The sequence below is a fragment of the Rhinolophus ferrumequinum genome, chromosome 8 (assembly GCF_004115265.2).
Source record: "Rhinolophus ferrumequinum isolate MPI-CBG mRhiFer1 chromosome 8, mRhiFer1_v1.p, whole genome shotgun sequence".
NCBI classification, from domain to species: domain Eukaryota; kingdom Metazoa; phylum Chordata; class Mammalia; order Chiroptera; family Rhinolophidae; genus Rhinolophus; species Rhinolophus ferrumequinum.
The window spans coordinates 66,290,311-66,303,970 of NC_046291.1; positions in this window are offsets into that span (position 1 = coordinate 66,290,311).

Genomic DNA, 13,660 nt, shown 5'->3' on the forward strand with positions numbered 1-13,660 from the left:
CAGACAGTTGAGGTTCACCTGACTTTTGGAGAAATCCATGTGTGAGATTCCAAAAACTAGAGAGAGACAGAAAGAGAGAGAAAGAGAGAGGAGAGAAAAGAAAAAGAAATATAGAACATGGGCAATTAAAATAAAAAAACTGAAGGCTAATGAAACAGCACTGAGAAAATCTTAAGACGGGACAAAATGGAAAGCTTTAAGATGGTACAAAGTGGTTGAAAAGAAACTATGAGAAAACTAAAGGATCAATCAAGAAAAACAATGTCAGAATAGTTGAGACACAATCAAACCAGCCATCCTGCCTCGGTTTGAAACCTACATCCTCAAGTTACCAAGAAACTTACCTTTCTAATTGTACGACACTGGGTGTCAGTTACTTCATCTGATGTAAATTAGGGATAATTAATAGCATCTTCCTCACATAATTGTAAGAGATTAAATGTTACTACTAGTAAAGCTCCCAGCTGACCTTCTTAATTGTCCTGACCTTAATTTACTGACCTTCTTAATTGTCCTTGAACTGATTAGTTTTGTTGTATTTATTGTTCCTTCTGTGTGGAAGTTCCTTCTCACACATTTTTTACCTAGGTACCTTTCTGACATCATTCAGTTCTGTTCAACTAACATCTCAACAGAGAGGCAGCCCTAATCACGTAGTCTAAAATATAGCCCCACATTCTCTCTAACTCTTTATCCAACTTTATTTTTATTTATAGCATTTATTTCAGCCTGAAATTGTATTATAAATGAATTACTTGGTTATTGTTTTTCTCCACAACTGGAATATATGTTCCATGATGCACTTCTTACTGTTCTTATCCCTGTATCTTCAATGTCTAGAAAAGTCCCTAGCACATAGTAGGTGCTCAATAAATATAGGTTTATCACAACACAGCATATGAGTTAAGAACTAAAGCTTTAGAGTCAACCTGCTTGTGTTCAAATTCCACTCCTGCTATTTGGCACCTCTGTGGCCTTTAGCACTTCACTTAACTTTCATTCCCTTCCTTTAACATTTTGGGATAATAATAGCACTTATTTTTAAATGTTGTGATGATTCAGTATATTAAAAATAACTTTGAAGTTGTGGCACATACCACTTATAGATGTGAGCTATTGTTGCTAAAATGTGTTGAAAGAATGAAAGCATGCATGAATTTATGAATAAATAAATGAATGAAGAGCATAGGTGAAAGGGACTTTCATTTATGCATTGCCTTGCTTAATTCTTTTTGACCATCATGTTGTTCTTTGTTACCTTAATAATGCTGAGAAAATTAATTTTAACATTACTGGAAATAAGGCATATCTGTGTGTGTGTGTGTGTGTGTGTGTGTGTGTGTGTGTGTGTGTGTTCCAACAGAGAAGAAAGCATATGGCGTAAAATGTCATTCCACCTCCTCAGTTTTACCTGCCATCAAACATACTGCCCTCAACTTTGAAGTTCATTTCAGGTTACTCAAAATAAGAACAACTGTAGTGCAAACATGCCAGTTATTTTGTTACTCTCTTTTCCCCCCCAAAAAAAAAACATTTTTGAAGGTTTGCCCTTCTGTGCCCTGCTTTACAATTTGAGATGCTGACCTCTGTGAACTGTGTCACCTTCGCTTTTTTGCTTTCATGGTTCCAGCTGGATTCAACACCTAAGAGACACTAATAGGAAATCAGAGAAAAGGAGAAGAGAGAGCATGAGGAGGGCAAGCTGCATCTCCCCAATCTCTGTTCACAGAACCGGCAGTGTAAGCGGCTTCATCTCTCTATGACCACTGGTCTTGTAGGGCTGCCCCTCCTCTGTGCACCCAGATTCCCCTGGACTCCTTTCCCCTCTTCCTTCAGGCCTAGGGAGGCAAATGGCTCCCTGCTATTACTCATCCCTGGGTGTCTCCCGTCCCTGGTAGGTGTCTGTCACTCTGCCCACATTTCTGTAAAGCGTTCCTTCATTAAATTAATTCCAGTCAAATTGTTTTAAACATGTCATATACTATTTCTTGACCCATAATCAGAAAATTATGTTTCGTGAGATGTCTGGGACATGTGAGAAGTCCGACAGTTATGCTGTGTCCACCATCAGCCCTCACTGCACAAAGGTAGTGACCATCGAATTAAAAAAACTGTTTGGTTTCTGCTGTATCTATAACGATCTTTATAGGTTTGAGGTGTCTTCCGCCTCTGTTTCCTGAGGTTCCTCATAATCTGTTTTTATTAGGGGAGTGAGGGTGGGTGGAAGACAGCCATTCCCACTGAGCCATTTTACAGATGAGGTCTTTCCTTGATTCAGCCCACAAAATGCTCTGCTAATGATCTCTGGAAAGAAATTAGGTTTTACTAAATTCTCATGAGTCATGTCTTTGGAATTTTGGATGACAATTTGAGACTGACAATCATAGAGGAACAACAACTTGGCATAGAAATATTCAAAAATTCCCCTATCTTGACAAATTAAGTGATGTCTCCTGGGCACGCATTTTTAAGATGAAAATAACTACTCAAACTATCCAGTCTTCAGCTTCAAAGAGGCCAAATGGGGACATTTTGTGTTTGGATTGAACTAGGCCTGTCTCTTCTTTTCACCATGTGCATGTCTTCCCTGCACACCTGATTTTTTGAGGAAAATGAAAAAATGACTTTAAGAAGGAATAACTAGAAAAAAAAATAAAACCTGTGTCACTGACAGTTAATGTACTCTAAATAAATACATACAGAGGACACCAAAAATGTATACACATTTTAAGAAAGGAAAAAACTGTATTAAAGTTGCAATTTCAATATATACTGATAACAAAAGATGAATACAAAGTCATGTGTATACATTTTTTTTGGCACCCCCTGTATTTCTGTTTTTAAGACAACTATGTCAATTGAGTTTGCAGTGGAAAACCTTTGCCTTAGGAACCAAAAAGTGAATAAAAGTATCCATATGTTTAATGATTGCTTATATTATTTTTTGTTTGTAATGTCTATTCATCCATATTCATGTTTCCTCTGGTGATGTCTTTGTAAAAATTTTAGACTCTTCTGAGTACAGACACTTAATGTAATTAACCAGTAAAAATAGATTGATATGCTTCTTAAATTAAGGTATAAAAGAAAACATATGTATAATTTTGCTTATTTATGGAGGTTTTATTTATTTCATCATTTAAAATTTACCATTTAAAATGTTTCTGTTTTACCTTTTCTCAATTTTGTAATTTTTTATTAAAAAATAATAGCAATAATTTTGCTTTTGCCACATGCAGCTTTCAGTATATTTGAGATATTTTTTACTGAACCAGGAAAAATGAAAATTCTATGGTTTTGTAAGTGGGTGTATGGAACATTGGGAAAGCACTTTATGAGGATTCAAAAGGGTTATTCTTTGGAACTTAGCCTTGTGGGTTATTTTTCTTATCAGTTACATGATGTCTTAAAAAAATGGACATTAAAGTACGTTTTTTTTAATTGATTGGAGTACATGGGGGAAGAGGAAACAAAATTAGAAGGATAAAAATTCCCAGGTGATGGAATGTGGCAGAACGTATAAAGAAGAAAGGAGAACATGTTGAGTCATTAGGCCTGCTATAAAAAGAAATGTGAAACAAAACAAAACAATAAAACAGAGGAGAGAACTGATCTAACAGTAGAAAATGTCCTGGAATATCCCCAAGCGTCATTGGTAAGAAGCAGGGGGTAAGGAAGCCAGTTTGGACATCTGACTCACTTTTAGCATACTTTTTTTCTAGCTGGCAATGCCGCCAGGTAATTGGGGCACAGTGGTAGGCAGACCCAAGAGAGATGATTAGAGTGGTCTCCCATCACCCAGTTAATTCCTGGCTTCTTACAGTTCCTCTCCTGCAAACATGTCATTCCTACAGCTGAAGGAAAAGCTCATCATCATCATCATAACACTTTAAGCTTCACCAAAAATATAAACGCTAGTGTGAAGGAGTTTATCCAATGCCTTCTTCAAATAAATTTTTTGACAGGCTGAGGATGGAGAAAGTAAGAAAAGAGGGCTGAGGGATTAGCGGGGTTGGAGTGGGAAGGCAGCCAGTGTGACTGGGAGAAAGGCAGGAAAAAGTACGGATATGGATGCCAGAGATAAACTTGGATTATTTTGAATTTTGCCTAAAGTGATGTGATAAAATCTTATCCTCCAGCACATGCAACATCTAACCACCTTGAGAAGAGAAATTGCTTGAAAAAGGCAAATGGATTCATGCACTAAGCCGGGTGTTAGAATAACATTTCTATCATTCTACAATTGTGAGTCTCTCTATCCTGGGGAACACTGGGGTTCTTAATTCAACCGCCTCTAGGCCCTGTTGAAAAATTCATATTACATGGCATGCTTGCAGAATCATGATTACATCCCCTAAATACTCTGACTGTGCCTCTCTGTAGAGATTTGGAGATTACCATACTAATGTAAATTCATAAAATGTACTCACCTACTCCAAGGGACATAAAGCAATGGCATTAATTCATTATTCATTCCAGAAGGAAGGAACAGCTATGAAAAAATGTCCAAATCAACGAGAGTAGATGACTACGTTATCTTATATTTCAATGGTTTTATTGTTGAAACACGAGACTGAGTCTTTGAGTCTGCAGGCTAAAATCTAGTTAGTATTTTGTAATAGATTCTGGCAGTCCATAGAGGGTCTACAGAATGAATTATTACCTCCTTCTTTGTTCCACCAAGTTCTTCCAATAATTCTGTGAAATCACCTGCTGAATTGCAATTTTCTATTTCCTCAGTGAGATAGCTGATTTCAGCTGAACTGTCTTGATGTTTTGAAATTCCAACAAGAAGAATTTGAACCTGCAATAAGTTATTGGAGGGTAGTAGGGAAGGAAAAACCTATAGGCTTGAAACAAGACTCTTAGTTACATGCTCAATAATGCCGTAGGACAATGCAGGAGAATGTACTATATTAAAGGAACAGATTGAAAAATATATCAGAAGTCTTTCGCCCTAGAATCCCTTGTAAAGTCTTCAGAGAGCACGCCTCAATTACTTCATGCAATAAGACTTATACACAGAGTAGAATATAAGCCATGGCAACCACCCCACGTCTTAAGCTTACTTCTATTCCTATACACTACGGTTTTGGTTTAGGAAACAAACATCCAACCATTTACCCAGTTTTCAAATACAGGAATTATCTTTAATTCCTTGTTTTCTTTTAATTCCCATATCTATTTAGACTAAGTTTTGCCAGTTCTACCTCCCACATATCTCTAGAATCCATTCTCTTTTCTATTTTCACTTCCACTTCTTGTGCCCACCTCATCTCTTAACTAGACCATTATAATAGTTTTCTAACTGGACCACCCTCCAAGTCTCATTCTATGTCTACATAACACTCACACTGCTTACCAAATTGTTGTTTCAAAGAAAAGTTCATTGTAGTAATATATTTTAAATGAGCCCTGAAGATAAAATTCTAAAATACAGCAAGCAAATCTAGTCCTTTCAGAATCTGGCTTGTACCTATTTTCTATAAACATCCTTTATACTCCTATATATGCCTTAACATCCCACGTTTTGCTGAATGAGTCATTTTCTCTTTTGCTGGCTCTTCTGCCCAGACTTTTCTTCCTTTGTTCACTTAGCAAACATCTACTCAGTCTTCAAGATTCATCTCAGGTATCACTTCTCCAGTCAAACCTTCTCCTGAAACCTCCTTCTTCAGTCAGGTAAAAATGACCCCACCTCTTAGCTTCCCAAAAATTATGATTATGATTCTATTAAATAGTTCTCACATATTACTGAAATTTTTCACACGTAAATTTCTCTCCACCAGACTTGAGTTTATGAAATTAGAAAACACATCTTATTGTTCTTGGGTTCTAACACAGTGCTTCATGGATAGTAAAGATGCTGTACCTATGTGTTGAGAGTAATATCTGAACTCTATGCAAACTTAAGGGATTTTTGCAGGCACTGTTGCTTTTTAAGCTAGGTCCTCTTAATCATGTATGTTGTTTCAAATACTTTTTGGTTATCCCTTATGAATTCCTACATTTTAATTTCTTATTGTTTTAAGCTTCATAGGGATGGTAGTCCCTTAATAAGGTGAAATGTTTTGTTTACACATATCCCAAAGTAGCCCCAGACTCCTGTTGACTCTCAGAAGATGCTTGCGGAAGTATATCGATGGGGAAGTGTTAATAATTAACACTTCTATCCTCTTAAATTAGAACTCGCTCTAGAGAGAGAAATTAACTTTAAAATGATGTTTGCCTGAGAATCAACTGGTAAGAAGCCATTTCTGGAAAATAATCTGTGCTAATGAGAAAAAGAAAGTGGGGTGTAGGCTTTGCTATTTTCAGCTCTTTGTTTTGCTTTCAACCAGGTGTTTCTATTCCTTGCTGTGAACATTGTACATGCTGTCTGGGTCTCATGTTCTGAGAAGTGCAAATGAAATTGTGCCAAGCCATGGAACATGCCATGTGTGAGAATAATAACCTAAATCATCAACCTAAAGGCAATTACCTCTGGAAATAGTTCTGAAAACAAAAGACACATTAAATTGTTTTACTATTTTAGACACACAAAGCTCTAAAAGGAACATTGCTGAATGAATAAACAAGCAAAAATACTGCAAGCCATGAACACATAATTTCAATTATTAGCCATTCTCTAGATTCAGATCCTAGAAAAAAAGGCTTAGAGAACTGAAATTCTTGAACTGTCTCTGAAAAAGATTTAAAGAAAAAGAAATGCAGCCTGGATTGATTAATAAAAATAGCAGGGAAAAGTTTTTCAGCCAAAAATGCCACAAATGTTAGTAAATTGAGTGTAAAACAATTGTCACTTACAGCTTTAGCATCAAAAAAATTTCCCCTGATCAAAAACAACAAAACCAAGCCACTCAGTATCTCCCCAATCATCTATTTACAGTTCACAAATAAATAAAAGAGTAATTATTAAAACTGCTTTAATATTTCATTTTGTACAATTTTGTTTCACTGCTCATATTCCCTACAAATAAAACACATTAAATCTAGTCTTACCTTACAAAAACTAAATAATGATAAGTATTTATTTCATCCCCTTGCTATTTAATTTTGTGTCACAAGTGTCTGTAAATAAATACAACCCCAGAACACATTGAAACAGAGCTAATACCTCTGTATTCAGAAACAGCCTCATCTTTTAAAACAAAGAAATGAAATTTTCTTAGTTATGTCTTCTAGAATGTCAACCCTTTCCATACTTGTAACAGAACCCCAGAGTAATTTGGAGAACGTCTTCAGTGAAATGTAGCCAAAATATTGAGACATTTTAGGTAATACTTTTTTTCAGGTGAGGTGATCAGTTAGGATATAAGTATTACAATTTCTAGATCTGGGATGGTATTGAATACCTAAGCTGTACAGAGAGTTACTAAAAATGAGGTTGTTCTTGGCTATCCTTATCTTCCTTCATGATCAAAGGTACAGATCGATGCAGCAGGTATGGTGTTCTGTGATTATACCCCATGCTTTGTGAGAATAATGGATCTTCACACTCAAAAAGGCTCAAAAAGCCAAGACAGAAATACTATTAGGCTTATAACCATTGTCGCTGTACTTTGCAAAGAACATTTTTGTCCCTTTAACTACTTTGATAATCTTTACATGTCCTCTTATTAAACTTGAAGGTAATAGAAATTTCTTTTTTAGTCATTCCTAATAACCAGTATACCAGCACATATATGTAAACATATAACTGGTTCCTTGCAAATTGTAGGATAACTGACACAGCAGTCTTGTAGGGTATATATTATTCCTGATTTGCTTTTGTTCAGATGAGAAAACTATAGCTCAGACATCACCAGGTATAGAATTGGTAAGCACAGATTTGAACAAAACTCTTTTCTTTCTCTTATGTCTGCATATTCCAATATTATAACCACTAGTCCTATGTGACTATTAAACATTTACTATATGGCTAATTCTAATTGATGTGTTGTGCTAAATGCACATCATATTTTGAAAACTTGAGATGAAATAAAAGATGTAAATATATCATTAATAATTTATATATTGAATGCTATTTTTATATACTAGGTTAAATAAAATATATTAAAATTTTTATCCCCTGTTTATTTTTCCTTTTTTATAATGTGGCTACTAGAAATTTGAAATTTCAGATGTGGGTCACATTTTGGCTCATGTTACATTTGTTATTGTTGTATTTGTATTGGCCAGCATTATATTAGACCATACAGTCTACATTTCCATAGAAAACTTCTCAGTTGATTACCTACTGGCTTTTTAAGAGAAGTAAAATACATTATAATAATTACACATGGCGTCAAATGGGTGCTAGAGTTACCGCTGTGATCATGTTGTAAGGTAGATAGATGCCTAATCACTTTATTGTACACCTGGAACTAATATAAAATGTGTGAACTGCAATTAAAAAAAAATAAGTGGATTATGATTTCAGACTAAAAGTTACATATATGCTTCTCTTTACATGTGTCAATAAGGCTGATCACACTTGAAAGAAACTCACATTTCCCAAGGTAGTACTTCTCAATTTCAGCCTGGAGAAACAGCACAGTTTATGTTCTGTGTGAATTTCTTTTTTCTCTGAAGGGACTGTATAGTGCTATACCTCTCAAGTATCATCTGTTCTTACGAGGATTATTTGTGCTGCAAAACTTCCAATACCTGGATGTTCTGCATGACTGGACAGTTTCTTCAGATAATCAAAAGTGTCTGGAATTACAGTCTCATATCGGAGGAGCGGCACGATCGGTTAGCAGCTCTTCTCACACTTTCACATACAGAACCTTGAGGGAAGCTGGTTAAAATGATAAATAACCAGTTTCCTATTCCAATTGATTTTCATTCAGGCGGTTTGTGTAGCAGGCAAAGATTCATTCTGTCAGACTCCCCAGGTCATTCTGATATATATGTAGCCTATCGATCACCCTTTGGGAGACACTTCTGTGGAGAAAGGGATGTGTATGCATACGGAAGGTGAGAATATAAGTGTCTCAACAAATGGTGTAGATGGCAGTAATCAGAATCCAGGTCTTATTTTCATGTATTGTTCGGAAAACTATTTACATTTTTATACAACCCCAACACGAATCAGTGTTTTGCCGGGAAATAGAAACTAATCTGAAATGAAATCATTGTGGATAGATACATCGGGTTTTCTCAGCGTTGGGTTTGTAAAAGACAATTATTCCTTTAAATTCCTTAAATTTCAATTTGACCATATATAAAATAAAGTAGAATCATTTTGCATCACTAGAAAATGCTCTAAAATATTAATTTTTTAAACTTTATACCCCAATCATACGTTAATTAAATGAATATGTGATGTAGTATATACTCTTCACTGTAGCTTTTAAAAAAATACAAACTAAATGAGAGATCCATCAACACTCTGGTATTTATTATCTGATTCAGACTATACATAAGACATCTTTCAAAAAAATTGGAATGGAAATAATATTTTGAAAATATATAACTTACCAGTGAAAAGTTTTCTCTTTTTCTCACTAGATAGATAAATGGGGGAGGGAGAAAGAGAGAGAGAGAGACAGAGAGAGAGAGGCTCATTATGTTTATTTTTTATTTTGTTTATTTAAATTTATTTTATATTATCCCTAAGATGGTCAATTATTGATCTTCTTGTTCTTTGGCATTTACTGATATTATTTACAAAATTCCTATGAGTGTATTCCAGAACCCAAACAATCTGACCTTGCAGTCTAGAGTCAATTATTGAAGGTTTTTTATTTATTAAGGAAAGTCAATGGAATATTGAATATGTAAAGATGTGGCATGAATATGATGTAATACATGTGACTGATTTCTAATAATAACAGATCAGTACACACAACACAGAAAAAGTAAAGTTATTGCCTTTATACTTAATAAAATCCAGAAACACATCTCCTGTCCCATATTGTATTCATCATCTCATAGAAAGCCAGCAAATGTTAAAGTAAATCTGTTCCAGCAGTTTTGTTCCAAGAGTCATTTTCAATCAGACTGACTGATCATAATGTGTAATGCATCTTACTAAGCACATTATTACGGGAAAGCAAACGTCATGTTCTATGCCTTGCAATATACAGCCTGGCAAATACAAGGCCTTTGGGAATATAATCAGCATTCATTTAATAATTGATGACTAAATAATAAACGCATTAATGAATAAACAAATGAGCAAATACAAATGGAACTAAACAACTCTGTAAAAATTCAGGAGTGGACAAATCCCTATCAACCAATGTTTTCTTATCGGTGAATATGAAATATTTCTTCTTAGATTTCAACAGCCTCTCCCTGTGTTGCAGGAGAAAACATCTTTAATGTTACAATTAATTATCATACACAGCTATGTAAATGTTATGCTACAGGCTGAACATTTTTGTAAATTAAAAACAGCAACAACAACAACAACAAAAACCCTCCATTTGCCAGCTAGGGGAGTGGAGCCTGAGAAATTAGGAGATTACACTTAGAATATCAGGTACAAAATAAAAAAAAAAAAAAAAAAAAAAAAAAAAAAAAAAACCACTAGACCACACAAACTTCAGAATGACAAGATGCAAATCTTTCAGCAGGTAGTTTTTCACTAGTGCAGAGGTGTTACTAGTCACTATTTTCACTATAGTGCAGAGGTGTTAAGCTCAATGCTTAAATTCACAAATCAACATTAATTAATAGATATGCCCAAACCAACAAAGTCCCATGAAGAAATAACACTGACAGCTTCAGGCTAAAGCAAACAAGGAAACTGAAGAGAGGGGGTCCTGCATTTGTTGAGGGCTTGCTATGTGCCAGACCCTTTAATTCTGCTTATTTAAATTTATATTGATACCAACACTGAGAGCTAGGCATTAGTCTAATTTTCCACAATGAAAATTAAGTTACTATATCCTCAACTACCTAACAAAGCCATATGGTAGGTAAATGATGGAGCCCAAATGTCCACTGTAATTCTTCAATTTCATGTACTGATAATACTCACTCTGGTACCCCTCAAGGAAGAATATTGCTTTCTGAATCATCTGAATCATTTTCCGGTCTTAATCTTAACTCCCATTCTATTCACAGAGACTCTGGTGCCTTCTTACATTATATAGTATACAGAAAGAAGAAAAAATTATGAATAGCGAGATAGCCTCATGTTCATCTAAATGAACTCTGCATTCCTAAACAACGTGAAAGGTAGAAGCACAAGCAGGACAAATGTATGAAATAAATAGAAACTTTTACTTATGGAGGCAGAGTTTGGAACAATCTATCAGAGGAGCCACCTACCCCACATGGATCACGTTCATTTCACCACCACAAATTAGAGAGATGAGAGGGAAATAAATAATTAGCACCTTGGCCAGTTCCAATAGGTTATTCATTCTAATTATATGTATGATTTCATTCCACAGCAAGTTTGAAAGTATGAAAACAATCACTGAATCAAAAGAACACTTAGTCAGATGCCTCTAATTAAGTCACATTCTATGTTCCTTTTGTGCAGTTAGTGTAGGTCTTTAAAGAAAGAACCTACTCTATGGAAATTAAAGAGAACTTTGGGATTTCCCAAAGTTCCCTAGTCAATGCAGGCATTTATGTTAGAGAGGGGGAAAAGCTAGTGTACTGAGAGGCCAAGTTTTAAACCAGTCTTAATTTGGATAGAGGGAAAAATGTAATTTCTAGTAACTGGTAGAAGCTAATAGAACTCTAGGAACCCTGGAAACCCATGTGTTTGGAAAGTAGACACAGCTGAACAGCAAATAGTGAATCCATGTGGGAACATACCTAGAAATCCTTTACCTGTACGCTGAATTCAAGTATTCTGGAACATATCCATGAGGGATAACCAGACATGTAATTGGCACTCAAAAACTATTGCTAGCTAAGTGATATTTAAAACGCAGGAGGCCTTGCAAGAACCAATGATGGTATCGTACAATGAAACAGAAATTAAGATTGATCTAATTACGTGCACCTGACATCGATAAAGAAATAAAAAAGCTTAACTTACAAATTTGAAATAATTTAGAAACAATTATTTAGAAACAATTGGTTTTCTTTAATTTCACAGAGAAATTTAACACACACACACACACACACACTCACACACACAGCAAGACAACAAAATCTGTCCTCATTTTGAAGATTTCTATGTTCAAACACAAGGAATTATGATATGAGATAAAAACCTAAGTTAGTTGTAATTTGCATGGGTTTGCAAACCCTCATATGCAATTCCCGAGTGTACACAGCAGCATTCCAGTATGGGTGCGTCAAGCTGATTTGGTTTCTGGGGTGTCCCAGTGAGAGTTTTGGATCAGTGCACATACAGAGTCAGATGCATTTTAATCTCCAGCTCAGCCCACATGGTCATCCCATGAGCATTCAGAATAATTCTCAGATACCTAGTCATGCAACTCTGAAACAAAAGTATGAGCATGTCAGGTGTGTAACTTATTCATTATCTTCAGTATAGTAATTCATGAACCTCAAAGAAAATGGTACAAACTCTTCTGAAACCTATTAGTTTCCAATTCCATTTAATAGCAAAATCAAAAGCTGCCTTTGGTCCCAGGGTGAGGGGCATGTCTGGTGAGAGAATGGATACTCAGAAATGCTTTCACCACCAAGCTGGAGTATGAAGCATCCATCTGAGTAGGAGTTCAGGATCTGTTCTGTGATTTCTGTTGCTAGGCAACTGCTTCCTTTGTCTGCTTTGTTCGGAACAGTTGCTTTATTTATACTTGGTTTAAATGAAGCAGATCATAATGTGAAATCATAAAAGAAAATAGAAAAAATACATATTAAAACTGTTCCAAAGAATTATAATTCTGTATGAAAGCTAATGAATGTTGATACAAATAGAGTTCCCACAGAAAACCCAAAGAACTAAAACCCAGCAGGTCCTATCTACCTGATATTTTTTGAATAGGCTATATGATAACCTAGAGTTAATTTATAATATCATTTATGACATACCAAAATAAAACCGAGTACCTAGTCAATAATTAAGTAATATAAAATATATCTTGAGAACAATTTGCAGAAAAAATATATTTATTGTGAGATATTGAGATAATTTGGAGGAGAATAAAATGTGTTAAAATAAAAAAATAAAATGAGAAACAAAGAAGGCAAAATAAGTAAAAAGGTTAGGAAATAAAAGAAAGGAAAAATATATTCATAAACTGTCCAAAATTTGAAAAAGCTTGAAATATTTAATATAATAAATTTTCCTGTAATTATGATCTTCAAATACTATAAGAATTGAACCTAATGTAACCTTCTTGATTGACAAAAATCTCACTTTTAATCTAGCATATGTTATTTTTTAAAATGTTTCTGAATCTATTATTTTAACGGTGATTATTAAATGAAGCAAAAACAATGGGTTTGCTCTGACCATGTTGTCACTTAAATTTTTCCAATGCCTTACATATTCTTTGATTTTCTCATTAGCTAGTTCTTCATTTTTTTCTTCACCCATTAATAACAATAAAAAATCAGATAGGAAGAATTAACATAGTTAAAATGTCCATACTACCCAAAGCAGTCTGTAGATTCAATGAAATCCTTATCAAAATACCAATGGCATGTTTCACAGAATTAGAATAAATAATCCTAAAAATTATATGGAGCTATAAAAGACCCTGAATAGTCATAAGAATCTTGAGAAAGAATC